Source organism: Schistocerca piceifrons, chromosome 11, assembly GCF_021461385.2.
Source record: "Schistocerca piceifrons isolate TAMUIC-IGC-003096 chromosome 11, iqSchPice1.1, whole genome shotgun sequence".
NCBI classification, from domain to species: Eukaryota; Metazoa; Arthropoda; class Insecta; order Orthoptera; family Acrididae; genus Schistocerca; species Schistocerca piceifrons.
In genome coordinates, this window is record NC_060148.1 from 70450653 (window position 1) to 70465843 (window position 15191).

The following is a 15191-nucleotide window of genomic DNA, read 5'->3' on the forward strand; positions in this document are numbered from 1 at the left end:
ATTTTCTCTGGACAGTACGTGTCAAAAGGCTCCACGCCCCTTTATCCCCTGTCTTCTGTCGTTTCACCACGACCATCTCATCACGGTCGCGCGCGTGTGGTGCGTTGTCAGCAGATGGATTTCCGCGCGGTGGACTGCTCGGCCATCTCAGGTCATCGCCTCCACGAATGGTTGCACTGGTGCGGCCGGCCATTAGCTCCGGGTGCAAGGGAAAGTGTTTGTCCCGTACCCTCCTTTTGTTGTCGGTCGCTCTCCCGAAGTGGCCCGGTTGACAGTGTGTCCTGCTGGGAAACCCGCCAGTTTACAACTAGTCCTCCTCCTCGCTGCTCCCGCTATCTCCTAAGAGTTTATCCGGTTCGCTTCCACGTTCTCAACTGCATTCACAGAAATTGTTCATCATAGTTATGCGATTACAAAATGTCATACATAATACCACTTAGTATTGTCTTTCACAATTTTTAAGGACAAAAGTGAGACTTAAATTTTTTTTAATAGAAAAATTACATGAATCGACAATATAAAAATAATAGTTAAATGGCTTGACAATATAAAAAAATAAAAGTGAAATGACTTGACAGTATAAATATATAAATTAAAGTAACTGACAATATAATACCTAAATCCACATCACTAATGTGGTTCACTTGCGTTTTAAGAAATCAAATGCTACTTATTAATTCACTAAAATGAATAGGATTATGCCTTCTGGACATATAGGTCAGAACAGCATAGGGTTCAAATGTTATTTAAACATGCACATGCACACCTGTTGTCTATACTACAAACTAACTACCCATAAACATGTATTACTCAAAATTCTACTTCTATCCACTACTAGTTAATCCAAAAAGCTACTTCAATGCTACTTCAACAAAGTGTTTACACCACTACAACATTGTTCTAATTCGTCCTCTTCCTGACGCTCGCCGCATATGTCTTCTCACGTGATAAATATGGATAAACTTTCCTTAAACATACACAGTAAAAAGAAAAATGGTTATTTACACTCCAAAACATTTTTACCAGTTGACACACCTGATAAGAGACTCGCAATTATACATTTATCATACTCATATATTCACACATAAAACAGTAAGAAAATTTCATCTAAAATTACGTTATCACAAGAATTAATCACATAGATGACTCTGAGCAGGGTAAAAATATTTTCATTATACAGGTTATACTACATTTTCTTACCCATTTTGCTCCCATTTCGTTCATTCTTTAAGTTACCTTTCGCTTCCAAATCAGTTATTTTGCCTGTGGTGGTTATTCTGGATTCATTTCTCATGAATGGCAAAATTGTGGTCTCCTCTTTTCTGTAAAACAGTTTCATCTTAACATCCTATTGAACTTACAACTGGCACAAAAGACCTGAATCCTCCTGTACTTTAAATGACAAATATTTTGCTTCATCCTTATTACATTAAGCCAAGCTTTCCGTCGTCCCATAATCAAAATTATTTAATCTTCCTCTACCTTCAAGAAGGAAGTTTCTTCAGTTCAACTCATATAGGCTGCATCCCGCACCAGCGAAAACAGTAAGCTGTAATGCTCACAGCATCAGTAAAACACATAAACGTCAATTTTCTAGGACAAGTATTAAAGCAGAATAATTTTTCAGGCTCTGGCTCAACATCAGTCAAGACTACAAGAAGGATCCATATGTCCGTTCCATTGTCCATTTGCTGAAAAACTGCTCGTATTTGACTACCACAATAATATTTCAGGGCGACGTAAATTACACAAACCACAATTCTTCTTTCACCTTGGAGGGAATCAATATACTGTTGAAATCCACAGACAGCACTTTACATAGTCAGCAATAAAGAACAAAAAAGATGTATCATCAATATTAACATATTAGCGCATATTGGGAAGCCATTGGTTAAACAATCGTATTATCACATCCTGTTTTCAAGATTCCAAACTTACTCATTCCTTTCTCAGAGTTCTCCTACCTTAAAATATTCATACAGCACGCGTACTATAGTAAGAGATCCTCACTTATACTGACAGATATAGAATAGTAATAGATAGATAGTAGCACTGAAAGCAGAAAATCGGAAACAAGGCTACTAACAGCTGGGGACCTAGGTTTGCCAGACCCATAATACCCACAGACTGGATATTCCCCTGAGTTTTGCATTAATTCTACACAGATCTTGCTTCCCTCAGGAGCGACTCGTTTCAATTTACACAAAAAAAACAACATAAACAGTATTTCATTCATTCACAAAGAAACCTTTTATCTTCACATTTGAACCAACCTGAATCCTAATTGCACAAGGAAAGAAAAAGAAAAAGTAATAAACATCACTTCAAAAAATCACATAGAAACATCTTTATCACTATTTTTACCAACATATTATTCAAAATGTATTTATCACAAATGTAAACTAATCAATTGTTTCTCTTCACCGTCCTCTCTACTCCTCACTGTCCTTTCTACTCAATGTATGGTTTTACGTTTGACACATGGTGTAGCCCTTTTCATTTCTTCGATCGAAGAGTTTCCACTTCTATGGCGTTTCCATGGGGAATCTTCCTTATCCGATACGGGCCGTTAAAGAGATTAAAAAATTTCTTGCAGACACCTGATCGTTTGTTAGACAGCTTGTGTGATCTGATAAGAACTTTTTGTCCTACATGAAACACTGTTTCTCTCACGTTTGTCTTATACGCCTTGACTCTGGCTTCTGCTGCACGCTTGATGTTGCGTAAAGCTAAGTCAACAATTGCGTTCCGGCGTAGTCTCGGCTCTAGTGGCCAAGGCACCACCTCTTTGATTCTGCTCGGGGGCTCCTTGTTTTTTAGCACAGTGATTGGCGGAAGCTTTGTTGACGTATTGGGCAACTCATTAGTTATGTTCTGAAATCCTTTTAGGTGTATGTCCCACGATCGGTGATCACGACTGCAGCGTAACCTACATAATTTTCCTAATTCACGCATAATACGCTCACTGGGGTTCGAGCTGGGGTGAAACAGAGATATATATATATATAGGTTTAATCCTTCTCCTTCGAAGCATCCGCTGCCAGTATTGCGATCTAAATTGTGGTCCATTATCCGAGATAACCCTTTTCACGCTCCCAACTTTATGCAGAAACTGCTTTGCAAGTGCAGTTGCCACTGCCCTTCCTGTGGCTCGCTTCAACGGAGTCAGACACACAAACTTGGAGGTTAGCTCCACCGCTACGAAAACATATGCAAAACCTGCTTTAGATCGTATTAGTGGCCCAAATAGATCCACAGCCGCGAGGTCACAAAGTTTGCTTGGTATTATCGGGTGCAATGATGCAGCATACGTCACTGTGGCCGCCTTTGCTCGCTGACAGGGTCCGCACACTCTAAGTACACAACGAATACGCCGTAGCATGTTATTAAAATAGCATGTCTCTTTCAGTTTTTCACAACATTTCTGTGCTCCGAAGTGACCATAACTCAAATGTATGTACCATATAATTTTGTTTACGAGTTCCTCCGGAATCACCAACACCCATCTGGAGTCGTCCGGGGCTCGTTTCTTGAACAGTATTCTATTGCGCACTAAGTAGTACTGGCGTATTCCTACATTCTCCTTGTCCTCCCACTTCTTCTTTATATCTTTCAATACTGCGTCCTTATGCTGTTCGTCCGCTATACTCTCTAAAGAGGGGTAATAAAATTCTCGAACGCTACATTCTGTAAATATAGGATGCTAAAATTATTTTCACCGAGTTCCCCTTCTTCTGTGTGAACCAAACCTATAGTAATGCGCGATAAAGCGTCAGCAATTACATTTTTCTCTCCAGGAATGTATTCTACAGTGAAATTATATTCCTGTAGGTATAGTGCCCAGCGTCCTAGTCTCCCATGCGTTATTTTTGTGCTCATAAGAAATTGGAGTGCACGATGGTCGGTGTACACCCTGGTGGTCCTCCCAAGTAAGAAATACCTAAATTTTGAAAATGCCCAAACTATCGCGAGTGCTTCAAGTTCCGTCACGGGATAATTTTTTTCACATCGAGAGAGCACCCTGCTCCCAAACGAGATTGTTTTCCAAGTTGTAATATCATCATTTCCTTCCGTTTGAAACAGTACCGCACCTAATCCTGACAAGGAACTGTCCGTCATTAAACAGAATTCTTGTGTCAGGTCGGGATGCACGAGGATGGGAGCCTCTACCAATGCCTTTTTCAATTTATAAAATTCATCCTGTGCCTCTTGATCCCAGACCCACAAAGCGTTCTTCCCTGTTAGTCCACATAGACGGGGTGTACCAAGTACACTAAAATTTATAAATCGCTTATAAAAATTACACAGGCCTAAGAATGCTCGCAACTGTTTTTTATTTGTCGGCATTGCACACTTCGCTATCGCCGCAATTTTCTCCGGGTCAGGTTGTATTACATTTGCTGAGACAATATGGCCTAAGAATTTTATGTTCTCTCGTCCGAACGGTGACTAAGTTGACTGTTAGACCTGCCTTCTCAAAAACATCCAGTAGTCTGTTCAGAACGTCATTATGGTCCTCCCACGACTTTTCCGCAATTAATATGTCATCCACGTAAATTGTCACTCGCTGTTTCAAATCATCAGGCAAAATGCCATTTAATCCCCTTATAAAAGCAGCTGATGAGACGTTTAGTCCGAACGAGAGACGCCGGAATTGGAAACAATTTCCGTAACACAGGAACGCGGTATATAATCTGCAAGATGGGTGTAGCACGATTTGCCAAAAACTCGAACGGAGGTTGACAGATGATAGTACCTTTACCCCGTGGAAACGTTGTAAGAGTTCCTCAAGGCTCTCAGACCTGTCCGTTTCCGACATAATAATTGTGTTTATCTGTCTCGAGTCTAGCACCAAACGAACCGAGTTGTCGCGTTTTGGTACGACAAGCAAGGGTGAGTTGTACGAGCTTACTGCCCGCTCAATTATTCCTTGTTCTAACATCTTGTTTATTTCCTTCTCCACCTGGGCTTTATACGCCACGGGAATAGGGTATGGTGTAACAGAAAACTTCTGATGGTGACGTACTCTGAATTGGTAAGTGAAACCCTTAATCGCCCCCGGAGTCTCAGAAAATACCCGTTCATGATTCCTAAGTAGGCAATACAATTTCTCCTTTTCCCTGTCCGTGGTTCTGACACCCGCGATGCTCTTTCTCAGTGCATCAGCAAAAACAACATCTTTCCCCTGCTCACCAGACGTAGAGCACGACTCACGACATAGTTCACGAGTAGCTCCAGTCCGGGTTGCGACTCGGTTTGAGCTTGAAATTTTAGGCAACTAATTTCTGACTCGGCACGTGATATGCATTCATCAAATACTAAATTAATTGGCTGATCGCCAACTTGAACTGTCATTACTCCTCCACCATGTCAATTACTGCATGATGGGCATTCATGAAGTCATTTCCTAAAATCATTGCCACATTCAGCATTGGGAACACAAAGAAGTTGTACTCAAACTCTCTTCCCTGGCAGGTAAAATTAAGCCGAGTCTGCCTTCGGGTTTCTACGCTCTTACCGTAGATTGCGCCCTTCACCTTCACTCCTCGCACTTGAAAAACGGGCCAAGTCCCAGTCCCTTCGCATTTTTGAAATGCTGCCTCGCTCACTATGGAGAAAGGGCTTCCAGTGTCAATGACACACTTAAAACATATTTCGCTTACTGCAACTGTCACGACTGGATTTATTCCCGAAATTTTAGCACTCGTAGTTTCTTGCAAACAAATCCTCTCTAATGTCTTCCCTCTCTATATACCGTATGCACTCATGTGCCATGTCGCTCATTTGTTCCGATTGGGCACCTTATGCGCTGATCGTTTGTCATTGCCGGTTTTGTTCATTTCCATTTGCTGGATTATGTCTAGGGTTAGCCGGCCGAATTTCATCATCATGAGGTGCTCCACCTTCAGTCCTATTCCCACCGTGTTCACCGTAGTATCGATTCTGGTTGCCGTAACTGTTGCGTTCACGATCCTGTCCACGTACTCGATCATTTCCGTTGTTCCACCTGTGTTCGCGACTGTTACCCCAGTTTCTATACGGCCGGTCCCGATTATTGTTCCGTTCGCGTCGCGACGACCAGTCACGCCGTTGATTAGTAATACGGCCACGACTGCGATTGCGCTGCTGTGCCCCGTAATAACTTTGTGCCTGATTAGGCGGGCATTCTGCTGTATTATATTCCAACTCATGGAGAAGTGTCTTAAACGTTTCCACGTCCTCTTTGCACCATCCCGCAAGAATGACGTGGCGCAAGTACATCGGCAATTTGGTGATGCATATCCTAATTAGTTCCGCAGGCCCGTATGGGTCGTATAGAAATTGATTTGCCTGCAGCATGTGGTCGAATAGGCGTGCTGGGCTGCCGAAACCAGACTGGTTCAAATTTGGCAGCATAATTATGCCATGTTTGACCCTGTCTTGTGCCGCTTCCGACCAATAGGCGGAGAGAAAGGCTTGTCGAAACTCCCGAGTGGAGTTGCAGTGACGCGCTGCCGACCTCATGCGACTCGCCGGTTCGCCTTCCAAATAGCCACACATATATTCTATCTTACGTGAACTTGCCCAAACAGGGAGAAGACAGAACTCAAATTGCTCGAGCCATGCTCATGGATGTATTCCTTTTTGCGAATTTCGAAATATCTCAAACTTTCTCACTGTAAGGAAATGTTTGAAATCAAATCCCCGCATTTCCTCCCGGCGAGGCCCTTGAATGTTTCTATTTTTCTCATGTCTGCCCCTCAAAATACATTCTTCCCTGTCGTCAAAATCTCCCTCGTGGCCGGAGTCCCTCTCTGCACTGTTCGTACGGCTATTTTTAGTGCTATTGGCGAGTTCGGAATCACACCCCATGCGGCTTTCCAGATGCGCCACGCGCTCTTGTAATTCGCCTGTTACAGCTTTGTGCCGCCTGTTCTCTTTGAACTATCCCTTCTGAAATCTAAGAAGCGAACGCACTTCTTCGGTCTACGATCGCTACCGGTATAATATCGTTACCGCTCTCTCCCACCTTCATCGTGCCTAAGATGTCCGCTAATGCCGCAATCTTATCATGTATTTGTCTATTGTCCTCCGCCCCAGTCTGCTTCAATTGTTCTACTTGCTGTTCGAGTGCTTGAATCGCTTGACTGTCGTCCGCTACTGTGTTGCTAAAGGACGCGGTACAATGCGTTTCCGCCTCCAGGACCCTGGAGAGAACCTGCTGGTATTCCCTTTGGCATTCTTCTCTCAGTGCCTGGAAATTCCTAAGTAGCTGTTCCACGTTCTCTTTCGATTCCGCATCGCGACTCCGCTTGCCCTGTTCTAAGGCTTGCAGACGATCATCGATTTGTTCAAATGTAAGGCCTAATTCTTTCATAATATCACTTTTTATTTCACTTGGCAGATAGTTCATTCTTTGTGAGATACCATCGGACACTCTCTGCATCGACTTGTCGACTTTATTTGTCTGCTGGATTAGTTTCTCGTCTATTTGTTCGCCTAGCTCGCGGATCGATTTTTCAGATTTCTGCATCATTTGTTTGCCTAGCTCTTGGATAGATTTTTCGGATGATTCTTTTTTGTTCTCGGAACGATTTTTCTGATTTCTCTGCGTTTTCTTTATTTTGTTGCAATAAGGCTTTCATGAGTTCTACAAAATCAATTTGGTTAGTAGGAGGCAAATTAATTTCTGGCTCTGCTGTGAGCCCGTTCGTCCTGTTTTGCATATTGTCTGAGGTTCTGGACCGCCTACTTTTAGCTGGGTTACGTGTCTGCATTCGTTCAATTTATACCCGGTACGCAACACACTAATCACAATAAATGTATCCGCCAAAAATTAAGACAGTTACACGAAAGGTACCCAATCTAGTACGCACTTTTTCACACGCAAAACAAATTTTTATCTTTGATCGAAACAGTGCAATTTACAAGCGAGGAAAAAAAAACACACACACACATATAAATCACACTCATATAGAAAACAAAACAACAAGACAAATTACACAACGTCACTCATCAACGCCGTGAATCATTTGAAAGTCTGCTCAGAAACAATGCAGAAGTTGTTTGAGCGCTGCAGGGGGAAAAAAATTAAGATTATACAACGCTCACGATCTAACGTTTCAGAGATTCCAGAGTCTAGCGGAATCACAGAACAGGGTCGCCATGTGTAACGTTGTTACTTTATTTTATTCTGCAAGCAGTGCTGATATTCAAGACCATAAAAGTGGGTTAAAAGCTGTGAGCTGTCTGAGGAAGTTAACCTTGCATTACTGAGCAACTGTTTCACCAGGTATCCAGTCTAGCTTACCAAATTCCCAACCAGACTAACATCAATGATAATCTTTTAATAGTCATACGACAACCAGTGATATATATATATATATATATATATATATATATATATATATAAGAGAATTTAATTAAAAAGAAATAAATCAGTTTATATTTGGAAATTTTTTTAACATTTATCATTGAAATTTCAGCATATTAAACTTGATTCATAACTAAACTGGTGCCTTATTTAGGACTGTGTAAATGTGAGTTTGTAATCTTACAGAACACATCAAATATGGAGCCAAGATTGGGAGACTGCATACAACACTGCATTCATGAAATGACACATGAAGATCGTTGAAACATATGCAAGAGGAAATTAACCACAACCAACCGATTCAATTTTCACCCAAAGAAGTTACGTTCGTAGCGCAATCCTGTCCGTCATGTAATTACCACACACTGGTATACTATATTCATACTAACTCTCTCTGAAATCTTCCCGAAAAGAATAGCTGAGGGCTACTTTGATGATTACACCACATGCTTCACGTGGTCAACTTGGTTTACACAAAGAGTGTAACTCCACAATAATTTTGATAATTAAAATAAATTAGATCGCAAAGCAATTTACAAAAGAAAAGCCTCAAACTAGTTACTATCGTCTTACTATTAACCTGATGGGTCAAACAATTGTATAAGCACATGGTACTGGTCTCACAAAGTACACCCCACGTGGGTTGAACATAAAGAAAAGTTGCTATATTGAAAAATATTGTCAAGACGAGACATTATAACCTAACGCACATTCGCATTTAAGATTGATGATCTTAGTTAGAGTTACTGATCAACACGTGGTTCCACTTTACTCACAAAGTAGTGACAAAGCAACTACCGGAATATATTCTGAACTTCACACTCGAATTACTCTGCGTTGCAATTTAAGATAACATTATATATTTTAGAGCTAAATCTGAAATAAAGGTGATTAAATTTTCAGTTAGGCTCAACTTAAGAAATCCATCGTCCTACGGACTTAGCAGACACGCTCTTAGCCGGAGATCTTACCACTTCAGACGCTCGCCGCGGTCAGACTGCCCTGGGCTCCTACCTGAGGGGTGCCTCACAAATACAAACGGAAGTGACCAGAGAGGCAGCTTCCTATACCAACATGACAAGGGACGGACAGGACCATACTATGAATAGAAACCTCTCCGCTTTTAGAAAGCGTAGCTACCTGCTCCGACGTTGGTCCTACTGATCTCTAGCAGGCAGGCTTGTCTGCTACCCTCAAGCATGCAACTAGAAATACATTTGCTCCTTCATCCTCTCACACAGAAGGGAAGGGGGATGACAGTATCTTATCATATACAGTATATAAAAGAAAGCGGATGTATGTTCTGTATGAGACTGTGTGACATGAATTACATATAAATTGTGTTTTAAAGGGTAGTAGTGTGACAGATCGTTCTTGTTTATGTGCAAAAGTAACGTGTTCCACTACTCAGTCTCCTCCCAGATAGTCAGAAACGCCACAGTAAATTTAGAAGAGGAATTTATGCAGTAAATGACAACAGATTTAAGAAATCAACATGAAAGGAATCCAACAGAGACCTTTCACCGTGATTTCTATAAATCACTCCAGGCAAATGCCGGGATGGTTCCTTTGAAAGGGCAAGGCCGAGTTTCTTCCCTGTCCTTCCCTAATCGCATGAGACTGATTACCTCGCTGTTTGGTCTCTTCCCCCAAACAACCCAACCCAACCCGTCCATGGTTGCTACATGAAGAAAAAAAAACACTGCAAGCGGAAATCATACATAAAGTGTACTGTGCTGCATAATAAAGTTATGAAAGTCGCAGACAGAGCTAATCCTTCATATTGTGGAATAATGCGGAAGATCAGTACATAGACAATGAAAGTAGTTTTGTTACTAATAAATTGTGCTTTGTTTAACGCATACGAAGTATACAGAAACGTAAATGTAGACATACACATATACAGAACGTCCCTGAAAGAAGTTGCAAGTGCCTGGACAACCGCTCAAGAATGTGCCGCAGAAACTGTGCAGGCAACTGAAGCAATCCGACCTGCAAAACGAGCGCCTGCTAAGAATCCAGCAAGTTGATTGTCAGGGAAAATGAAAGAACATACAATATGGACTTTTGCGGGAAGTAGAGAAAGAAATTTCCAGTACGACGTTTCAGGGCCGCGCAGCGCATCTTAAAAGAAATTAAACAAGACACTATTGCCAGTGCCGGCTGGGTTGGCCGTGCGGTTCTAGGCGCTACAGTCTGGAACCGCGCGACCACTACGGTCGCAGGTTCGAATCGTGCCTCGGGCATGGATGTGTGTGATGTCCTTAGGATAGTTAGGTTTAAGTAGTTCTAAGTTCTAGAGGACTGATGACCTCACATGTTAAGTCCCATAGTGCTCAGAGCCATTTGAACTACTGCCAGTTTTGTACCGTTACATTAAGGCGTGTGTTTCCTGAGAATATTGGAACACCAGACAAACACGTCTGCCAAGTTTCATGTGCATCAGACACCGGTGAACGGAGCTACATTCAAACAAGGAGGGCGCCGCTCATTTTGCATGCGTCTTACGGGAGCGGCCGGGAACAGCAGCGTTAACAGCGGCGCGGCAGCCGGTATGCAGTGCGTTAAAGTCTAAAATCTGGACTCGGAAACTCAGTTCCACGTATGCATCCTTCTTTCGGTATTCCAAAAAAAAAAGTATTAGCCATGATTAGATTTCAGTCTCTCATCACATTTTAAATTTTTGACTCTCTTAACTATCTGAATAATTTCTTTCGTCTGATCGTACAATGTTTCAGATAGTTCATTGTGTTGATAGGCATGTAAACTTGTACCACTGGGGTGGGCGGTGTTGGCTTTACGCCGATCGTAGTTACGTGGGAACGCCAGTTCTGCGACCCGCCGCGTCACCTCGGAAGACGTTTGCCGCTGCCGTTGCTGGAAACCGGCCTTTATAGGTACGGCGCTAGTCTGTTGCTTTTATCTGGGGAATACGTTGTGGACACTTGTCCCACACACTGAACTCGCTCTTTCTTAAGATTACCGTTAAAAAAACTGCGTACAGAACGAAGAGACACAGCAGTAACTGCAAGCCGAGCTACTGCGCTACCATCTCTTGACGACGCCAAGCAACAGCTGCGTGGCATGTCGTTCGATAACTGCACAACGTGGCAATCGAGTTTATTTGCACAGTTTGAAGATTCGTGGAAGAATAGTTAAAGTAAAGTTCGCCTCAATGTCTGCATATGTTTACACTGTAATTAAGTTAGTATGAATGTAGGATTACGACGGGAACCTTTCATACTCGTTGTCACCTTTCATAGCAAATGGTATATACAACACGCTGTTGGTTACAAAGTGATAGCCACCCTTTCACCTACCACCACCCCGATGATGTCACCTATGCTGCCTCCTTTCTCCAGCAGACCTTGTCTGAGGCCGTGGAGGCCCACGTCCCTACTGTTGCCATCCACCCCCACCGTCCTACCTTACCCCCACAGGCCGTCCTCCTCCTCCGTGAATACCGTCGTCTCTACCGTGCCTTCCTCCGCACGCGTGACCCGGACACACTACGACGCCACCGGCAACTCCAGCGACACATTCGTAATTTGCTCGCGGCTAAGAAACGCCGGGACTGGCGACAGACATGCACCGGTTAAATGCTACCATGCCAATCAACTCGTCCAAGTTCTGGTCGGCCTTCCGTCGCCTTACCGGAACTAAACCCTCCCCCTATTATCCTCTTCTCCATGATGATCACCCTTTCCCTGACACCCTTAGTAAGGCCAATCACTTTGCCTCCTACCTCTCTGATGTCTTTTCCATCCCCGATGATCCCCAGTTCGATTACTCCCTCTTCCCAGATGTCCGCGATCGAACTGACACCTCCGTCCCTCCCCTCACCCCGGGTTTCCAGTACTTGGACAACATTGCACACACGGAACTCAATGCCCCTATCACTACACAGGATCTCATTGCTACACTCCGCACAAAACGCAACACCGCTCCTGGTCACGATCGTGTCACCTACCGTCACATTCGTGAAGCTCCTGTCTCTTTCCTCTCCACCCTGGCCAGGCTCTACAATGTAGTCCTGTCCACCGGTTACTACCCCGACCTGTGGAAAACCTCCCGTATCCTCATGTTCCTTAAACCTGGCAAACCGCCGTCCGCCGTCTCCTCCTACCGTCCCATCAGCCTTACCTCGGTCTTCAGCAAGGTCCTGGAATCTATCCTCACCCGACGCATCCACCAGCATCTCCGCCAGCACCGCCTCCTTCCCATTACCCAGTGTGGCTTTCGGCCGTCCTTCTCTTCCGACGATCTTCTCCTTCACCTCACTCATCTCCTTTCCGAACAGCTCAATTCCCGTCGCTCTGCAATCTTCCTCTCTCTTGACCTCGAACGCGCTTATGACCGCATATGGCATTCCGGTCTCCTCTTCAAGCTCCAAACCTTCGCCCTTCCCATTAACTACGTCCGTCTGATTGGTTCCTTTCTCTCCCGCCGTCCTTCCTATGTCACCATCCATAACACCGATTCCTACACCTTTTTCCCCTCCGCCGGTGTGCCCCAAGGCTCCGTCCTCTCCCCCCTTCTGTACCTGTTGTACACGGCGGACATGCCACCGCCGTCACCCCCCATCCACCTTCTCCAGTTTGCCGATGACACTGCCTTTCTTGCCCTTGCCCCCACCCTGCAACGCTCTCAACGCCTTCTCCAATCCCATCTTGACCGGTTCACTGCTTGGTGCAACCAGTGGCTCCTCAAGGTCAATCCTTCGAAAACCCAGGCGATCATTGTAGGCAAAATCACCCCTTCCTTCCGCCTCCTTGATTTCTATCTCCCCGTCTATGGCCGTCCCATTGCCCTCACTCCCACCCTTAAGTACCTTGGCGTCACCCTCGACTGTCGCCTCTCCTGGACTCCCCATCTCCAGACAATCCAAGCCAAGGCACGTTCCCGCCTCCATCTCCTCAAGCTCCTTTCCGGCCGCACGTGGGGTCTGGACCCCTCCACCATCCTCCACACCTATAAATCCCTCATCCGCCCTATCCTTTGTTATGCCCATCCAGCATGGATCTCTGCTCCCCCTACCTTTTATAAATCCCTCCAAATCCTGGATCGCCATGCTCTCCACCTCGCCTATCGCATCCGTCTCCCCTCCCCCACACGGATCCTGTATGATCTCATCCCCTTCCCCCACCTCCTCCTTTTCCTTGAAAGGGTACGGATCCTGTACACCTCCCGTAGACTTGATCCTCCTCACCCGCTCGTCTCCCCGCTCCTCTCCCACCCCCGCCCGCTGCCGCGCCTGTATTCCCACGTCCCTCCTAGTCTCCATCTCTCCACCCTCCTTACCCTCTCCCAAGGTGGCTTCCGCCAGCTCCCTCTCCCTGATGATGCCCTCCTCCCCTCCATCTACCCCTCCTACCAACTTTGATCCTCCCACCCTCCTCCTGTACTTACTCCTCTGGGCACCCTCCCTCCCTTCTCTCCCTTTTCCCTCCCTCCTCCTTTTCTCCCCCATCGTCCCCCGGGCCTCCCCTCCCCTGTCCCTATCCTCCTGTCCCCGTCTCCTAAACCGTGGCATCCTCTTTTCCTCCCCCCTGTTCCCCTCTTGGCAGGTCCCCGGACTCGCACACGCTCAGTGGACATTCGCGTGCCGGAGATCACCGCCATCAGTGTATCGTGTGTGCCGTCATGTTTAGTGTCCAGTTTTGCCGTCACGCTCCATTGTTCACCAGTGCCATCGTCTTCTTCAGTGTTTGTGCGTCAGGTCTCCAGTTCATAGTGTGGATTGTCATCAAGTGTGAATGGCTTCTTGTGCTTTTCTGTTCTTGTGTCTCCTGTTTATTCCCGTCGTTTTTCTCAGTTATGTCTCTTCTTTGTTTATCTCCATGTACTGTCTTCGGCTGAAGAGCGGCGTATTTTGCTGCTGCCAGCCTACCTGGTTGTTCAGGTTTCAAAATTACAATAAAGTAAAAAAAAAAGTACAAAGTGATAGCCACCCTTTCACCTACCACCACCCCGATGATGTCACCTATGCTGCCTCCTTTCTCCAGCAGACCTTGTCTGAGGCCGTGGAGGCCCACGTCCCTACTGTTGCCATCCACCCCCACCGTCCTACCTTACCCCCACAGGCCGTCCTCCTCCTCCGTGAATCCCGTCGTCTCTACCGTGCCTTCCTCCGCACGCGTGACCCGGACACACTACGACGCCACCGGCAACTCCAGCGACACATTCGTAATTTGCTCGCGGCTAAGAAACGCCAGGACTGGCGACAGACATGCACCCGTTTAAATGCTACCCTGCCAATCAACTCGTCCAAGTTCTGGTCGGCCTTCCGTCGCCTTACCGGAACTAAACCCTCCCCCTATTATCCTCTTCTCCATGATGATCACCCTTTCCCTGACACCCTTAGTAAGGCCAATCACTTTGCCTCCTACCTCTCTGATGTCTTTTCCATCCCCGATGATCCCCAGTTCGATTACTCCCTCTTCCCGGATGTCCGCGATCGAACTGACACCTCCGTCCCTCCCCTCACCCCGGGTTTCCAGTACTTGGACAACATTGCACACACGGAACTCAATGCCCCTATCACTACACAGGATCTCATTGCTACACTCCGCACAAAACGCAACACCGCTCCTGGTCACGATCGTGTCACCTACCGTCACATTCGTGAAGCTCCTGTCTCTTTCCTCTCCACCCTGGCCAGGCTCTACAATGTAGTCCTGTCCACCGGTTACTACCCCGACCTGTGGAAAACCTCCCGTATCCTCATGTTCCTTAAACCTGGCAAACCGCCGTCTGCCGTCTCCTCCTACCGTCCCATCAGCCTTACCTCGGTCTTCAGCAAGGTCCTGGAATCTATCCTCACCCGACGCATCCACCA